The following is a 13,526-nucleotide window of genomic DNA, read 5'->3' on the forward strand; positions in this document are numbered from 1 at the left end:
AATCATTGTAATAGTTATTATCTTAATTATTAATGTAATTTTCCTCATTATAACTATTATAACAATTTAACAATAATGATAATTTTAGAAATAATAACAACAACAATGATAATTATAATAACAATTATGATTATTTGTATTATTATCATTATTTTTAATTATTATCATTATCGTTATTATTATTGTTATTATCATGAAAATCATTAGAATATTGTTGATTATTGCTATTATTGCATTAATTACACAAATTATCATTATAATCATTTTATTGTAATTATCCTAATTAATGTCATAATTCTCCTAATTAATGTCATAATCATCATTATTATCGTCATTATTAATGGGATTGTCATCAAAATCATCATAATTAGCAGAATTATTGCAGAATTCATCATAATCATTCCATAAACTCGAAAAAGGTTTTTTTACGACCCTATTCTCAAAAGGCCAATTTTTTCGACTTTGGGGGATTTTATGCATGATAATAACAATAATGATAATTTTAGAAATAATAAAAACAACAATAATAATCATAATAACAATAATAGCGGTATTATGATTATTTCTATTATTATTATTATTATTATTATGATTATTATTATTATTATGATTATTATTATTATTATTATTATTATTATTATTATTATTATTATTATTATTATTGTTATTATTATCATTATTATTATTATTATTAATTATTGTCATTATCGTTATTATTATTGTAATCATCATGAAAATCATTAGAATATTGTTGATTACTGCTATTATTGCATTAATTACGCAAATTATCATTATAATTATCATTTTATTATAATTATCCTAATTAATGTCATAATTATCCTAATAAATGTCATAATTATCATTATTATCGTCATTATTAATGGGATTATCATCAAAATCATCATAATTAGCAGAATTATTGCAGAAATCATCAGAATCATCCCATAAACTCGAAACAGGGAGTTTTTCGACCATATTCTCAAAAATCTATATATCTTTATATTCTCCGTTTTTTTTTCGACTTTTAGCCTTTTTAATTATGGATGGGCTTCATAATTATTATCATCATCATTATTATCATCCATATCATTAATATCATCATTATCATCATTATAGTAATTATCGCCATAATTACCCTTAATATAATCATTATAATAGTTATTACCTTAATTATTTATGTAATTTTCCTCATTATAATTTTTATAATGATAACAATAATGATAATTTTTGAAATAATAATAACAACAATAATAATCATAATAACAATAATATCGATATTATGATTATCTGTATTATTATTATCTTTTAATTATTATTATTATCGTTATTGTTATTGTTATTATCATGAAAATCATTACAATATTTTGATTATTGCTATTATTACATTAATTACGCAAATTATCATTATAATTATCATTTTATTATAATTATCGTAATTAATGTTATAATTATCCTAATTAATATCATAATTATCATTATTATCGTCATTATTCATGGGATTATAGGTATATTGATAAAAATAACATTAATAATTAGCATAATAATTATTATAAATTAAAAATAATGATAATAATGAAAATAATCATAGAGTCCATTTATAATTAAATAAAGGCCAAAAATAGTAAAATCCCAAACGTCGAAAAAAAAAAACGGCATAATCTAGCGTATTACAGCCTTTTGAGAGAAATGCCGAAAAAAAAACTTTTTCGCTTTTAAATGATAATTATGATGTTTTTATCATTAATTCAGGTAATTATGAGGATTTTCATGATAATTCCTTTATCATTGACAGTAATGAAGATAATTATGATGATAATGACAATAATAATGATAATACTAATAGAATGATAATCAGAATAATTCTCAAAATTACTGCAATAATAGCAATAGCTACCTCTATTCTAATAATTTTCCTACTAAAAAGGACAATAGAAATAATAATAATTTCACTATCATTGTTATTATAATTTATAATGAAATAAAGGCATGAAGTAGTAAAATCCCAAAAGAAAAAATCAAGCGTATTACAGCCTTTTGAGAGAAATGCCCAAAAAAGCCCTTTTTCGCTTTTAAATCATAATTATGATGATTTTATCATTAATTCAGGTAATTAGGAAATTATGATGATTTTTATGATAATTCCTTTATTGACAGTAATGAGGATAATTATGACGATAATGACTATAATGATAATAATAAAGAATAATGAGTATAATAATAATGATGATGATAATAATAACTATAGAGCCCATTTATATTGAAATAAAGGCCATAAGTAGTAAAATCCCAAAAGTCGAAAAAAAACGTCAAAATCTAGCGTATTACAGCCTTTTGAGATAAATGCCGAAAAAAAAACTTTTTGCTTTTAAATGATAATTGTTATGATTTTATCATTAATTCGGGTAATTATGATGATTTTCATGATAATTTGTTCATTATTGACAGTCATGAGGATAATTATGATGATAATGACAATAATAATGATAATAATAATAGAATGATAATCATAGTGATAATTCTCATAATTAGTGCAATAATAGCAATAGCTAACTCTATGCCGAAAAAAAACTTTTTCGCTTTTAAATTATATTTATGATAATTTAATCATTAATTCAGGTAATTATGATAACTTTCATGATAATTCCTTTATTGCTGACAGTCATAAGGATAATTATGATGATAATGACAATAATAATGATAATAATAATAGAATGATAATCATAATGATAATTCTCATAATTACTGCAATCATAGCAATAGCTAACTCTATTCTAATAATTTTCCTACTAATAAGGACAATAGAAATAATAATAATTTCATTATCATTGTTATAATCATTATTGTCATTACTATTTCTAAAATTATCCTTATTATCATTATAAAAATAGATGAAAATAACATTAATAATTAGCATAATAATTATTATAACTGCAATAATGATAATGATAATGATAATTATGACGATAATGACTATAATGATAATAATAAAAATAATGATAATAATGATAATAATGATGATAATAATAATTATAGGGTACATTTTTAATGAAATAAAGGCCAAAAGTAGTAAAATCCCAAAAGTCGAAAAAAACGGCAAAATCTAGCGTATTACAGCCTTTATGATAATGACAATGATAATGACAATTATAATGATAATAATGATAAAATCATGATTATAATGATAATTTTGATAATTAGTGCAATAATAGCAATAATTAATTCTATTCCAATAATTGTCATACTAATAATCACAATAGAAATAATAATAACATCATCATTGTCATTACAATTATTATTATTGTCATTATTAATTCTAGAATTATCATTATTGCTATTATAATTATAAAAAGTTATAATTATGAAAATAGCTATAATAATTAGCATAAAAATCATTATAACTGCAATAATGAGGATAATAATGATAATCATGATTATAATGATTATTATTCATTCTATTTATAATGAAATGAAGTTAAAAAGTAATAAAATCCCAAAATTCGAAAGAATGGCAAAATCTTGTGTATTACAGCCTTTTGAGAAAATCGTCGGAAAACCCCCTTTTCGCTTTTTAATGGTAATTATGAGGATTTTAACATGAATTCAGGTAATTATGATGAGTTTCCTTTATTATTGACAATAATGACAATTGTGATGATAATGACAATCATAATGATAATAATGATAAAATCATCATTATAATGATAATTTTGATAATTAGTGCAATAATAGCAATAATTAACTCTATTCCAATAATTTTCATACTAATGATGAGTAGGTTAGGTTAGGGTAGGTTAGGTTAGGTTAGGTTAGGTTAGGTGGGTTAGGTTAGGTTAGGTTTAGGTTAGGTTAGGTTAGGTTAGGCTTAGGTTAGGTTACGTTAGGTTAGGTTTAAGTTAGGTTAGGTTAGTTTAGGCTAGGTTTAGGTTAGGTTAGGGTAGGTTTGTTAGGTTAGGTGTAGGTTAGGTTAGGTTTAGGTTAGGTTAGGTTAGGTTAGGTTAGGTCAAGTTTAGGTTAGGTTAGGTTAGGTTTGGTTTGGTTAGGTTAGGTTAGGTTTGGTTAGGTTAGGTTAGGTTAGGTTTAGGTTAGGTTAGGTTAGATTAGGTTTAGGTTTAGGTTAGGTTAGGTTAGGTTAGTGGGGTAGGTTAGGTTAGGTTAGGTTAGATTAGGCGGGTAGGTTAGGTTAGGTTAGGTTAGGTTAGGTTAAGTTAGATTAGGTTAGGTTAGGTTACATTCATTAGGTTAGGTTAAGTTAGGTTAGGATAATTTAGGTTAGGTTATGGGCTAGATTAGGTTAGGTTTAGGTTAGCTTAGGTCAGGTTTAGGTTAGGTTAGGTTAGGGTTAGGTTAGGTTAGGTTAGGGTTAGGTTAGGTTAGGGTTAGGTTAGGTTAGGGTTAGGTTAGGTTAGGTTAGGGTTAGGTTAGGTTAGGTTGGTGAGGTTAGGTTAGGTTGGGTAGGTTAGGTTAGGTTAGCTTAGGTTAGGTTTCGGTTACTTAGGTTAGGTTAGTTTAAGTTAGGTTAGGTTAGATTTAGGTTAGGTTAGTTTAGGTTAGGTTTAGATTAGGTTAAGTTATGTTAGATTAAACTAGGCTAGGTTAAGCTAGGTTATGTTAGCTTTGGTTAGGATATGTTAGGTTAGATTAGGTTAGGTTAGGTTGGCTTAGGTTAGGTTAGGTTAGGTTAGGTTAACTTTAGTTAGGTTAGGTTAGGTTAGGTTATGTTTAGTTAGGTTAGGTTAGGTTAGGTTAGGTTTAGGTTAGGTTAGGTTCAGGTTAGGTTAGGTTAGGTTTAGGTTAGGTTCAGTTAGGTTTAGGTTAGGTTAGGTTTGGTTAGGTTTGGTTAGGTTAGGGTTAGGTTAGGTTAGGTTAGGTTAGGTTTAGGTTAGGTTAGGTTTGGTTAGGTTAGGTTAGAGTAGGGTAGGTTAGGGTAGGTTAAGTTAGGTTAGGTTAGTTATGTTAGGTTAGGTTAGGTTAGGTTTAGCTTAGGTTAGGTTAGGCTTAGGTTAGGTTACGTTATGTTAGGTTTAGGTTTCGATAGGTTAGGTTAGGTTAGTTTAGGTTAGGTTTAGGTTAGGTTTAGGTTAGGTTAGGTTGGTTAGGAAAGGTTAGCTTTAGGTTAGGTTAGGTTAGGTTTAGGTTAGGTTAGGTTAGGTTAGGTTAAGTTAGGTTTGGTTTGGTTTGGTTTGGTAAAATCATCATGATCATTTATACTGGAAAAAGGGGGGTTTTCGACTCATCTCTCAAAAGCCTGTATTTCGCTAGATTTCGCTGGTTTTAAGACTTTTGGGATTTTTCTACTTTTAGCCTTTTTCTCATTATCGATGGGCTTTATAATGATAATTATCATCATTATCATCATCATTAATATCATTACTGTCATTATCGCCCTAATTACCCTTAATATACCCATTATAATAATCATTATATTAATTATTAATGTAATTTTCATCCTTATAATTATTTTAATAATGATAATGACAGCAATGATAATTCTAGAAATAATAACAACGATAATAATGATTATAATAGCAGTATTATAATTACTTTTATTATTATTTCTGTTATCATTGTCGTTATTATTAGTGTTATTAGTAGGAAAATCCTTAGAATATTATCATTATTGATGAGGTTATCATCAAAATCATCCTAATTAGCAGAATTATTGCTAAAATCATCATAATCATCATTTAAACTGGAAAAAGGGGGGTTTTCGACTCATCTCTCACAAGGCTGTATTTCGCCAGATTTCGCCAGTTTTTCGACTTTTCGGATTTTTCAACTTTAAGTCTATTTCGCATTATATATGGGGTTTATAATGATAATTATCATTATTATTGTCATTAACATCATCATTATTGTTATTACTGTCATTATCGCCCTAATTACCCTTAATATAGTCATTATATTACTCATTATCTTAATTATTAATATCATTTTCATCATTATAATGATTTTAATCATGATAATGATAATAATGATAATTCTAAATATAATAATAACAAAAATAATGATTATAATAACAATAGTAGCCGTGTTATAATTACTTTTATTATTATTTCTGTTATCATTGTCGTTCTTATTACTGTTATTAGTAGGAAAATCATTAGAATATTGTTGATTATTCTTATTATTGCAATTATTACGCAAATCATCATTATAATTATCAATGTATAATTTTTATCATAATTATTGTCCTAATTACTCTCATAATTATCATTATTATCGTCATTATTGTCACTATTGATGGGGTTATCATCAAAATCATCCAAATTAGCAGAATTATTGCTAAAATCATCATAATCATCATTCAAACTGGAAAAAGGGGGGTTTTCCACTCATCTCTCATAAGGCTGTATTTCGCTAGATTTCGTTTTTTTTTCGAATTTTAGGATTTTTTTAGTTATAGCCTTTTTCTCATTATAGATGGGCTTTATAATAATTATCATCATTATTGTCATTATCATCATTATCTTAATTATCAATGTCATTTTCATCATTATAATGTTTTTGATAATGATAATGACAATAATGATAATTCTATAAATAATGATAACGATAATAATGCTTATAATAACAATAATAGCCGTGTAAGAATTATTTTTATTATTATTTCTATTATCATTGTCGTTATTATTAGTATTATTAGTAGGAAAATCCTTAGAATATTGTTGATTATTGCTATTATTGCAATTATTACGCAAATCATCATTGTATAATTACTATCATAATCATTGTTGTAATTACTCTCATAATTATCATTATTATCGTCATTATTGTCCTTATTGATGGGGTTATCATCAAAATCATCCTAATTAGCAGAATTATTGCTAAAATCATCATAATCATCCTTTAAACTGGAAAAAGGGGGTTTCGACTCATCTCTCATAAGGCTGTATTTGGCTAGATTTCGCCGGTTTTACGACTTTTGGGATTTTTCTACTTTTCTAATATAGATGGGCTTTATAATGATAATTATCATCATGATTGTCATTATCATCATTATTATCATTACTGTCATTATCGCTCTAGTTACCCTTAATATAGTCATTATAATAATCATTATTTTAATTATTAATGTCATTTTCATCATTATAATGATTTTAATAATGGTAATTACAATAATAACAATTCAAGAAATGATAACAACAATAATAATGATAATAATAATAATAATAAAAGCTGTGTTATAATTACTTTATTATTAAATATGTTATCATTGTCGTTATTATTCTTGTTATTAGTAGGAAAATAATTAGAATATTGTTGATTATTGCTCTTATTGCAATTATCACGCAAATCATTATTATAAAAATCATTGTATAATTACTATCATAATTATTGTACTAATTAAAATCATAATTATTATCCTACTTACTCTCATAATTATCATTGTTATTATCATTGTCATTATCGATGGGGTTATCAAAATCATCCTAATTAGCAGAATTATTGCTAAAATCATCATAATCATCATTTAAACTGGAAAAAGGAGGTTTTCGACTCATCTCTCAAAAGGCTGTATTTTGCTAGATTTCGCCGGTTCGACTTTTGGGATTTTTCTACTTTTAGCCTTTTTCTCATTATAGATGGGCTTTATAATGATAATCATCATCATTATTGTCATTATCATCATAATTATTATCATTACTGTCATTATCGCCCTAATTACCCTTAATATAGTCATTATAATAATAATTATCTTAATTATTAATGTCATTTTCACCTTTATAATGATTATGATAATGATAATGACAATAATGATAATTCTCGAAATAATATTATTTCTGTTATCATTGCCGTTATTATTAGAGTTATTAGTAGGAAAATCATTAGAATATTGTTGAATACTGATATTATTGTAATTATTATGCAAATGATCATTATGATTATCATTGTATGATTATTATTATAATTTTTGTCCTAATTACTTTCATAATTGTCATTATTATCGTCATTATTGATGGGGTTATCATCAAAATCATCCTAATTAGCAGAATTATTGTTAAAATCATCATAATCATGATTTAAACTGGAAAAAGGGGGGCTTCGAGTCATCTCTCAGAAGGCTGTATTTCCCTACATTTAACCGGTTTTTCGACTTTTGTGATTTTTCTACTTTTATGCTTTTTCTCATTTTCGATGGGCTGTAGAATGATAATTATCATCATTATCATTGTCATTATCATCATCATTATTATCATTACGTTCATTGTCGCCCTAATTACCCTTAATATACTCATTAGAATAATCATTATCTTAATTATTAATGTCATTTTCATCATTAAAATGATTTTAATAATGATAATGACAATAATGATAATTCTAGAAATAATAACAATAATAATAATGATTATAATAATAATAACAGCCGCGTTATAATTACTTTTATTATTATTTCTGTTATCATTGTCGTTATTATTAGTGTTATTAGTAGGAAAATCATGAGAATATTTATAATTATCCTTGTATAATTATCATAATAATTGTTGTCCTAATTACTCTCATAATTATCATTATTATCGTCATTAATGTCATTATTGATGGGGTTATCATCAAAATAATCCTAATTAGCAGAATTATTGCTAACATCATGATAATTATCATTTAAAGTGGAGAAAGGGGTGTTTTCAACTCATCTCTCAAAAGGCTGTATTTCGCTAGATTTCACCGGTTTTTCGACTTTTTGGATTTTTCTAATTTTAGCCTTTTTCTCACTATAGATAGGCTTTACAATGATAATACTTATTATTATTGTCATTATCATCATCATTATTATCATTACTGTCATTATCGCCCTAATTACCTTTAATATTTTCATTATAATAATCATTATCTTAATTATTAATGTAATTTTCATCATTAGAATTATTTTAATAATAATAATGACAATAATATTTCTAGAAATAATAACAATAATAATAATGATTATAATAACAATAATAGCCGTGTTATAATTACTTTTATTATTGTTTATGTTATCATTGTCGTTATTATTAGTGTTATTATTAGGAAAATCATTGGAATATTGTTGATTATTGCTATTATTGCAATTATTACGCAAATCATTATAATTATCATTGTATAATTATTATCATAATTATTGTTCTAATTACTCTCATAATTATCATAATTATCATTATTATCGTCATTATTGATGGGGTTATCATCAAAATCATCCTAATTAGCAGAATTATTGCTAAAATCATCATAATCATCATTTAAACTAGAAAAGGGGGGGTTTCGAATCATCTCTCAGAAAGCTGTATTTCGCTGTATTTCGCGGGTTTTTCGAGTTTTGGGATTTTTCTAATTTAAGCCTTTTTGTCACTATAGATGGGCTTTATAATGATAATTATCATCATTATTGTCGTTATCATCTTCATTATTATCATTACTGTCATTATCGCCCTAATTACCCTTAATATAGTCATTATAATAATCATTATCTTAATTATTAATGTCATTTTCATCATTATAATGATTTTAATAATGATAATGGCAATAATGATAATTCTAGAAATAACAACAACAATAATAATTATTAAAATAAGAATAATAGACGTGTTATAATTACTTTTATTATTATTTCTGTTATCATTGTCGTTATTATTAGTTTCATTAGTAGGAAAATCATTAGTATATTGTTTATTATTGTTATTATTGCAATTATTACGCAAATCATCATTATAATTATCATTGTATAATTATTATCATAATTAGTCCTAATTACTCTCATGATTACCCTTATTATCGTCATTATTGTCATTACTGATGGGGTATCATCAAATTAATCCTAATTAGCAGACTTATTGCTAAAATAATCATAATCATCATTTAAACTGGAAAAAGGGGGTTTTCGACTCATCTCTCAGAAGGCTGACTTTCGCTAGATATCGCCTGTTTTTCGACTTTTGGGATTTTTTTTACTTTTCGCCTTTTTTCATTATAGATGGGCTTTATAATGATAATTATCATCATTATTGTCATTATCATCATCATTATCATTACCGTCATTATCGTCCTAATTACCCTTAATATAGTCATTATAATAATCATTATCTTAATTATTAATGTCATTTTCATCATTATAATGATTTTAATAAAGATAATGACAATAATGATAATTATAGAAATAACAACAATAATATGGATTATAATAACAATAATAGCCGTAGTATAATTACTTTTATTATTAATTTTGTTATCATTGTCGTTATTATTAGTGATATTAGTAGGAAAATCATTAAAATATTGTTAATTTTTGCTATTATTGCAATTATTACGCAAATCGTCATTATAATTATCATTGTATAATTATTATCATAATTATTTTCCTAATTACTCTCATAACTATCATTGTTATCATTATTTTCGTTATTGATGGGGTTATCATGAAAATCATCGTAATCAGCAGAATTATTGCTAAAATCATCATAATCATCATTTAAACTGGAAAAAGGGGGGTTTTCGACTCATATCTCACAAGGCTGTATTTCGCTGTATTACGCCGGTTTTTCGACTTTTGGGATTTTTCTCCTTTTAGCCTTTTTCTCATTATAGATGGGCTTTATAATGATAATTATCATTATTCTCATCATCATCATTATTATCATTACTTTCATTATCGCCCTAATTACCCTTAATATACTCATTATAATAATCATCTTAATTATTAATGTCATTTTCATCATTATAATGATTTCTGTTGTCATTGTCGTTATTATTAGTGTTTTTTGTAGGAAATCATTAGAATATTGATGATTATTGCTATTATTGCAATTATTACGCAAATCGGTTTTTCTACTTTTTGGATTTTTCTACTTTTAGTCTTTTTCTCATTATAGATGGGCTTTATAATGATTATCATCATTATTGTCATTATCATCATTATTATCAGTGCTATCATTATTGCCTTAATTTCCATTAATATAGTCATTATAATAATCATTATCTTAATTATTAATGTCATTTTTATCATTGTAAAGATTTTGATAATGATAATGACAATAATGATAATTCTAGAAATAATAACAACAATAATAATGATAATAATAACAATAATAGCCGCGGTATAATTACTTTTATAATTATTTCTGTTATCATTGTCGTTATTATTAGTGTTATTAGTAGGAAAATCATGAGAATATTGTTGATTATTGTTATTATTGCAATTATTACGCAAATCATCATTATAATTATCATTATATAATTATTATCATAATTATTGTCCAAATTACTCTCATAATTATCATTGATATCATTATTGTCATTACTGATGGGTTTATCATCAAAATCATCCTAATTACCAGAATTATTGCTAAAATCATCATACTCATCATTTAAACTAAAAAAGGGGGGGGGGGGTTCGACCCATCTCTCAGAAGGCTGTATTTCGCTAGATTTCGCCCGTTTTTCGACTTTTGGGATTTTTCTACTTTTAGCCTTTTTCTCATTATAGATGGGCTTTATAATGATAACTATCATCATTATTGTCATTATCATCATCATTATTATCATTACTGTCTTTATCGCCCTAATTACCCTTAATATACTTTTATAATAATCATCTTAATTATTAATGTCATTTTCATCATTGTAATAATGATTATAATAACAATAATAGCCGTGTTATAATTACCTTTATTATTATTTCTGTTATTATTGTCGTTATTATTATTATTACTGGTCTGGTGGGGGCATTACATCCACTTAGTACTGGTCTACCTGACCATAGGCCTGTATCAGGGTCTTTTTACTAATGGGTTTTTGGTAGGACATACCAGTGCGGGATAATTGATTATGTTTTAGTAATGCATCCCTTTATCCTGCTAGGAAACTTCTTCTGTTTCCTCCTCCTTTTTCTGAGTTATCTAGATTGAAGAAACGGTTTACTAAGATCTTGCTCTGTCTCTTTACAGTTTCTAGTGCTTTATCTGGGTTGCTTAAGGGGATATATGTTTCGGTATCTTTCAAATGGGCTTCACCCATTTTTATGTAACTTTCTCTCTTCAGAACCACTAATGCTCCATCTTTGTCTGCTTTTTTAATGACCAAGTCTGGGTTTTGAGCTAGATCTTTCAAGGTCTCTTTCTAGTTTGCTCATATTTGAGGGACACTTTTCTAAGATTCTTTCTCCTACATCCATGGTTTCACAATGTACCATTGTTTCTAAACCTGGGAGTTTCTTTGTAGGAATGCTCATCCTCTGTTTCATTGGAAGTTGCTGTGGCATGATTCTCCTCTTTTTGTGTGTACCTAGTTCTTCATTTTCAAGGCCTGGTAAGAGGGAGTCTGCAAATCTTTTGTTTATTTGCTCTTTTAATCTATTCATAGAGCTTCCTAGGTTCTCCAACAGGGCTTTTTTGGGGGGAGGCCCAGGAACAAAAGATATTCCTTTGCTTAGTACAGAGAGCTGGGTTCTGGTCAGAGGCACTTCTGTCACTATTAATTCCAACCCCATCTGCCGAACCCTCCTGCTTGCCCTTGGGCCCAGTGGTAATTTCCTCTTTGGGGATATCTTCCCTGTCTTTGAGGTGGCTTCCATGGCTGTGGTTGGCTCATCCAGTGTGGGTTTTGACCCTGGTAATACTGGTTCGGGTGATTTCTGTGATAGGAGAAGTCCCTGTTCTGTCTGCTTGTTTGTTCTTGTGGCATTTCCCTCCTGTTCTGTGGGTGGTTCTGTTTGTGGGGTTGCCATTTTTTCTGGTATTGGGGTCTGGGATTTCTGTGTCCTCTGGGGTAAGAGGTTAGGTGGGGTGCTCTCATCTGTGGGTGTCCTCGGGTGGGAGGATGTTGTCCTTGCCCTGTATTGTTTTGGGCACTATTTCCACCTGTTTTGTTCCCCTTGGTAATTTGTGGTATTGTATTTTGTGTTTTCCTCGGTTTCTTTCCGTTTTTTGGCTGGTTTTTATATCTCCTGTCTTCTGTCTTTCTCTTAGCATATCTTCTGTAGGCCATCCATGTCTCTGGGTCTTTCTTTTCTTTAGTATTGTTTCTTCCTTATCTTTATTTTGTTCCACTTCTTGGTTCTCCTGGTCCTTTTATTCCGTGTCTCTCTGAATGTTTGAGGACAGATCTATGGCCGTGATTTTATCATTCAGATTGGAGATCACATTTTCCAACTGGCCTATTGCTCCTACTACTTTTTCAAGGAGCTTCTGGCAGGCTTATTCCCCTTTCTTTTAGTCCTGAGGAGCAAGGAGGGGAAGAAGGGGTTGGAAGGAATAATTCCAGGGTTCCAGGGCTCCTTATGGAGTTGTTTATGGGGAGAGACACCTGTGTGTTGTCTTCTCCTCCTGGAGGTAGGTCAATCTGAGTGACTCTTTCCTCCGAGGCATCATTTTCTGCCTGAGGTATTTCCTCTGTATCATTGCTGGAGGGTGGAGGTGGGAGGATTGCTCCTTGTATTTGTTCTTCCTCCTGTATTTGTTCTATTTCTGTCTGGTTTTGGCCACTTTCATCTCTTTGTTCTGGTTCTCTTACTTCATTATTTGGTTCTTCTGCGGGGGATTCTAGGTCTTCTGGGGGGG

The sequence above is a fragment of the Penaeus vannamei genome, chromosome 41 (genome assembly GCF_042767895.1).
Source record: "Penaeus vannamei isolate JL-2024 chromosome 41, ASM4276789v1, whole genome shotgun sequence".
In the NCBI taxonomy this organism is placed as follows: domain Eukaryota; kingdom Metazoa; phylum Arthropoda; class Malacostraca; order Decapoda; family Penaeidae; genus Penaeus; species Penaeus vannamei.